Raw genomic sequence first — 6,153 nt, 5'->3', positions numbered from 1 at the left:
GCCCGAATCCTCGATCGTGATTGGCGGGCTCCCTCCGCACGGTGACTCCTGATTGGTCAAAGCGACGATGCGAGTTTGTGAGGTTGCTAGGCGCCTGAAAACCGCGAGAGTAGAGCGGGCAGACGGCACGCGCTCCACTCTCCGCAGGGTGGCGCCAAAACGCACGGGTACAGCGCACGGGGCCACGCGTTGGTTACCGTAGCAACCATGATCCAGGAAACAGGGCTGGGATAATTAAATTATTTAGGGAAATTGAAAAAGGATGTCGAAGATGTTTTTTTTTTTTTTTTTTTTCCCAGAAATACAGATTAATGGAGGCGCTTCCCTTTATCTTCTTTCTCTAAATCTTACTTAAATGTAATCTGTGGCAGCTGGTGTAATCTATTACTCTGAATTCAGATTATATTTTACTCTGTGTTTAAAGAAAATACGAAACATTAGGTTTTTTTTTTGTTTTACTTTCTTTGCAATATATGGAGGCAAAAATAAATTGAGTCAAGGTTTACTGTTAATTATAATATATATTTAAAATTAAAATATATATGTATATAATAAATGTTTTTAAGTCATATATTTGGTTTTTATTGGGCTTGGTATAGTGTTACGTAAGTGTTAATATTTGTTTAATATCCTGTACAACTTAAACCTACACAAACAGACACATATTAACTTAAAATATATTATAAATACCAAATAGGTTACAAACACAGATAAATAAGCACATAAATGAAACCCACAATGATTAACAAAAGCAACAACAACAAATAAAACAAATTTAATCAATATAATAATCATAAATAGTTGCAGTAAAATGATAACAAGAACAGGCCCCACACTCTATAGAACCTATTGAAGACTTTCTATGTATATTTGTATGAATATATCTCGCAATTTTAATATAATAATAATAATAATAAGAGTAGTTGTTGGGAAGGTAACAACTAATAGGGATAATACACAACAAAACTGTGTAATTTCTCAAAGATATACATGTTTTAAACAGTGATTACTTTTCAAAATAGCCCTTTGTTTCTGTTTTTCATAAATAAATCAATAGTATAATGTGTTGAATGTGGCTGGAGAGCACTCTAGGTGAGGCTATATATACGGAGGTAGAGAACATTTTCTTCCAGCTGAAGCACTGGGACAGTTTTTCTCAAGGCAGAGTAAAAGTGTCTCTCTAGGAAATTAATCATGCAAAGGTAAGAATAGCTCACTAAAAATATCCAAGGACCAATTAACATTGGAGCGTATGTAAAGTTTTGTGTGTGCTCTAAAAATCTCCTCAGTGTGTGTTTGGTATTCAGTCATATTGAGGCTTATTGATGGACAAACAGCAGCAGGAAATACATTTAAAAGACCTGAAGCAGACAGGTTTTATTTCCTTTGGTTTGTATGGTTGCAGGCAGTCATCAGTTTCCATGGATGCTTATGTAAGACACAGCGGAGGCTTATTGTCAGTCATCATTTTTTTGGACCAGCAGCACCACCTGAAGAGTCGCTAAAGCAACAACATCTCACTCTGCTTGTATTCCTGGGTTTCACATCGTCATTATAACAGCCGGCTATGAGTGAATCTGTGTAAATTAACTGTTAAAATAACATTTGAGATTAATTTGAAACAAAGTAAAGCCAAGATTGGTGCTGAAAGTATTAGTGGACTGAAAGAAAATTAGTTATTTCCACAATTTATTTATTGTTTAAGCAATTAATTAAAAAAATAAAGTTTAACTGACTATAAAATGTATATTATTCTAATTTATTCATACAGCCCTTTTTTAGATATTCAAATCTGCTTTTTTAAAATATCTATTCATTAGTTTATTTAAGGAACACATTTCTTCTTTATTCTCTATGTTTAAGTTGTATTTACATAAGGATCTTATAGTAGTTAAATACATCGACACAATCCCCGTCAGTGATGGTCCTCACAGTCACAGTGCCAGCACCAAACACTGACACCACTCACACCGAGAGAGAGAGAGAGAGAGAGAGAGAGAGAGAGAGAGAGAGAGAGAGAGAGAGAGCGTCCGGGTCGGTCTGTCAGTCTGCCTCTGCAAAGGTCACTCATACAAAGAGCTGGAGGAGTTTGGACATCAGCCAGGAACAGTCAGTTGGATGGGGGAGGGAGGGGAGAGAGGATGGGAGGGAGAGAGGAGGGGAGGGGAGGGGAGGGAGAGGAGGGGAGGGGAGGGGAGAGAGGGAGGGGGAGGGGAGAGAGGAGGGGAGGGAGAGAGGAGGGGAGGGAGGGGAGGTTGCAGAGTGGAAAACTGACGGCAAAAAACAACAGAGACAGTTGGGTGCCTGCAGGCCGCTCTGACGTCAGCTGGCCCTGTTAAAGGCCAGGAGTTGAGAGCGAGCGACGGGGAGGACAGACAGCTACATCCCATAATAACCTCCTCACCTCTGCGGGGCGTAATGGGAGTTTACAGGATACTTATGGTGCTCATGTCCCCCCCCCCGGACTCCTTTGTTTGGGAGCAGCGTTTAGTCTTCTGGAGACCAGACAGAAGACATTAAAGGGACTCACTGGTTCCCAACCTGTTTCCTTAAGGGACAACTTTACTATCGTTTAATAAACAGATGATTTAAGTGATGTATTTTATATATATAATTCTCTGTCTGTATTATGTATTTATTTTAGAATTTTTAACAATCATACAAACTTAATAAGCTTCTTTTTGACAAATTCAGTGTTTTCTTGTTGTGTTATGCTTGGCCATTGATCTGTTAGACAATGTACTTAATTTTGTTTACATTTCTTCCCAGAAATGAAACAAATACTGAGATATAATATATATAATATAACCGTGTACATTTTTACATTTTCATTACACCTCTTAAAATCAAGAAGTGACCCCGAGGCTGGGAACCAGTGCTCTAGTGTACTGGTTCTCAAACTACGGTTCCTGTACCACTGGTGGTATACCAGCTGCCTCTGGAGGAATCTCTGAAATCTTACAATTAAATTAATGAATTAAAAAACATATAATACTATCAAAATAATACTACATTTTGAATGATGATGTTTGTCATTTCCTGTAATATTGTATTTTAACATCAGTCATAATGGCGGTATATTCTGAGGTGGTACGTGGCGTAAAAGGTTTCAGAAACACTGATATAATCAATGAATCTAAGAATATTAAAGAAATAATTGGTCATTTATTTATTGGGAATAATTATCTCTAATTTACTCTCTTGCTAAGAGTTGTGGTTGGTAAATATTAAGCTATAGCCGGTTAGCCTAGCTTAGCATAAAGACTGGAAACAGGGGGAAACAACTAGCCTGGCTCTAATAATAATAATAATAACTCAGTGTAAGATCAACAATTTACTGTTTTACAGGTTTTTAAAATTTTTTTAATGCATTTCTGGGCCAGGAGTCTCCGCTGGTTGCCTGGCAACTGCTCCTAGTCAACAAATAGTCTGGCACATAAACCCTCCTTCAAACAGCACGTTGATGTTATTAAACTTTAGCTTTTTGTGCCGTTTAAACCGACGAGATATAATCAATTGATGAATTGAGCTTTAGAGGAGCTGGTGGGCAGATATCTTTAGAGCGCCACGCTAACTGTTTCCCTCCGTTTCTGGTTTCTTGTGCTACTATAAGAAAACCAGCTGAGGGCTCCAGCAACACATCCGCCAGACTGACACAAGAGCAATATTGATTGTCTCATCTTTGACACATGACACATAAAACTGAAACCATCTGCAGGGTTCGACACCACTAAGGGCTAAAGAGACCACGTACTGACCCTTTAATCCAATCTCCTCTTATTAATGTTAGTTTTCCTTTATCTCTTTAACGTTACATAAGGGACCTCAAACTTGTGTCCCGGGGGCCTTTTATAGCCCTCCATCCCGCTCCCTCCAAGTCATGATGTCAAAAATAAAATATGATCCAGCCCACAACATTTACTACTATATGTATTTGTTTCATACTAATTTAAACTACCCCGATATATAAAATAAAATATGTGTCGATAAGAGGAGAGGGCAGGTGTTGGGCCTTTATTTGTGGTTTGGCTGTAGAAACTATATGATGCAGTATGTTAGTAGTGGATATATTCTCAGAATATATTGCTCTCTTGCAGTATTTTAAAGTGACAATATCAACAGTGGCCCCAAGCCAGTTTGAGACCCTTGTTTTAAAGTTAAAATCAACGTGTTTCTTCACCTTTGCACTCCTGAGAGAGAGAGAGAGAGAGAGAGACACACACACGCACACAATCTTTGCATGAGAAACATGGGATATTATAGCAACACCGAGGGTACGAGCAGCCGTCACGCGCTCCAGTGACAGCAGGGAGGGAGACTCTGTGACGCCTGTGGCTGCTGCAGTGACATTCAAGCCCCGACCCTCCTCTCCACAGCTGGGTGTTTTAGTGTTTGCTGACTCAAGGGACGCCACCACCACCACCACCACCACCACCACGGCGGCATTCACAGGGGAACAGGCATCAAAGCGTGACATTGAAGACCTTGGGGGGCAGTACCCGTGAAATAGTTCATTGCAGGTGTCCGAGGAGGAACACCGGTGCTTCTGCAGAGGACACAAAGGTTCCTCTGGAGACTCTGTAATGTGGGTGACTTTGGGAAGAGGTTTTGAGTGAGTAGGATTCTCCATGCAGGGTGACACCACGTCTCCATCTGGACACCACTTTAAGCAACGGCCACCCTGGCTCTTGAACCGTTAGCCCCCCCCCCTCCTTTGGTGTGTTGGTGAAGCTTCTTGCATATTTAATCCCATTTTCCAGCTCACTTCCCGCTGTTTTTACCCTCAGTTCCCATTGGCTGCCTGAAGCATGTGGCTTTCCTGCAGACCCTCCACAGATCACTCCAGCTGCCGTGGAAATGGAGTTGATGGCATTTATCCTGTGAATTCAACAATTTTAAGGCATTTTGGGGCAGGAAAAGTCACATTTTGTATCATAGCAACAAATACATGGTAGTTGATATAAGGGGGTAATGTGAGTTGACCACCGCAGAAGTCCTCTCAGACACCTACAGATACACTAGTTGAATATCTTGTAAAATATGTTCTTTCTTGCCGAGAGTGGGATGAAAAGATCGGAACCTCTCTCGTTCTTGTATATGAAGCCAAAGCTGGCAGCCAGTTAGCTTAGCTTAGCATAAAGACTGGAAGTAGGGAAACAGCTAGTCTAGCTCAGTCTGAGGAAAACTAAATCTGCCAAGCACCATCAATAAAGTCCACTAATCAACACATTACAAGGAAAGAAAAGTGTCATGGAATTAGTAAGTAAGTACTTTTACACAAATGTATTACTTCCTTTACTAAAGTGACAGATGAGGGTAAGGAGATCTGGGTCTGGTGCCGAGTTCACACTGACATCAGCTCACCGTCACAACTGAAAGCAGACCTCTGTAATGTAAACCAGTGACTTTGAACAGATAGTGACGGACACTTCAGTTAAACAACGGGCACAGACCTGAGCAAACACAGGCTTCGGTTACCCGGAGACCATTTTCATCCAGAAACTCAGTGAGCGAGAACAGCTTGAGGAGGAGTGTCATTTAAAATCAGTGGGAAGTGAGGTGTTGTAATTTCTACAGGACCTTCAGGATTCTTGCACACTGTCGAATAATTTAAGAATAGTTTGACATTTAGGGAAACAGCTAACAAGCTCAAATATGACAGCTGGCATAACTTACAGACAGGGAGTAGATCAATAATCAATAATTCAGCTATCAACACTGGTGGAGGAAGAATTGTTTACTTATTTAAAAAGTACTGAAAACACATTAGAAAATTAATAAATGCAGAAAAATGTCCACTTTGACTATTAGGCTACACTGATGCATTAATGTAAAAGATTACTAATTTTGAACTACTTATTATTAACTAGAACTGCAACTATTGATTATTTCCATTATGGATTATTCTGCAGATTATTTTCTCTATTAATAAAATAGATTATTTGATTTCTAAAACTTATTTAAACAGTGTTAAATGCTGTCACTATTACCCAAAGTGACACCTTCACAATACTTGTTTTGGCCAAAGACTAAAACAAGTAAAAAAAAAATAAATTAATAAATAAAAAAAATAAAATCAAGATTTCTGAAATAATTACACAGAAAATCAGTAAATTTCACTTCACATTAATTAACTGTCTGATGATTTCAGCT

The sequence above is a fragment of the Dicentrarchus labrax genome, unplaced genomic scaffold (assembly GCF_905237075.1).
Source record: "Dicentrarchus labrax unplaced genomic scaffold, dlabrax2021, whole genome shotgun sequence".
Taxonomy (NCBI): Eukaryota; Metazoa; Chordata; class Actinopteri; family Moronidae; genus Dicentrarchus; species Dicentrarchus labrax.
Note: the sequence above shows the minus strand (reverse complement) of the source record.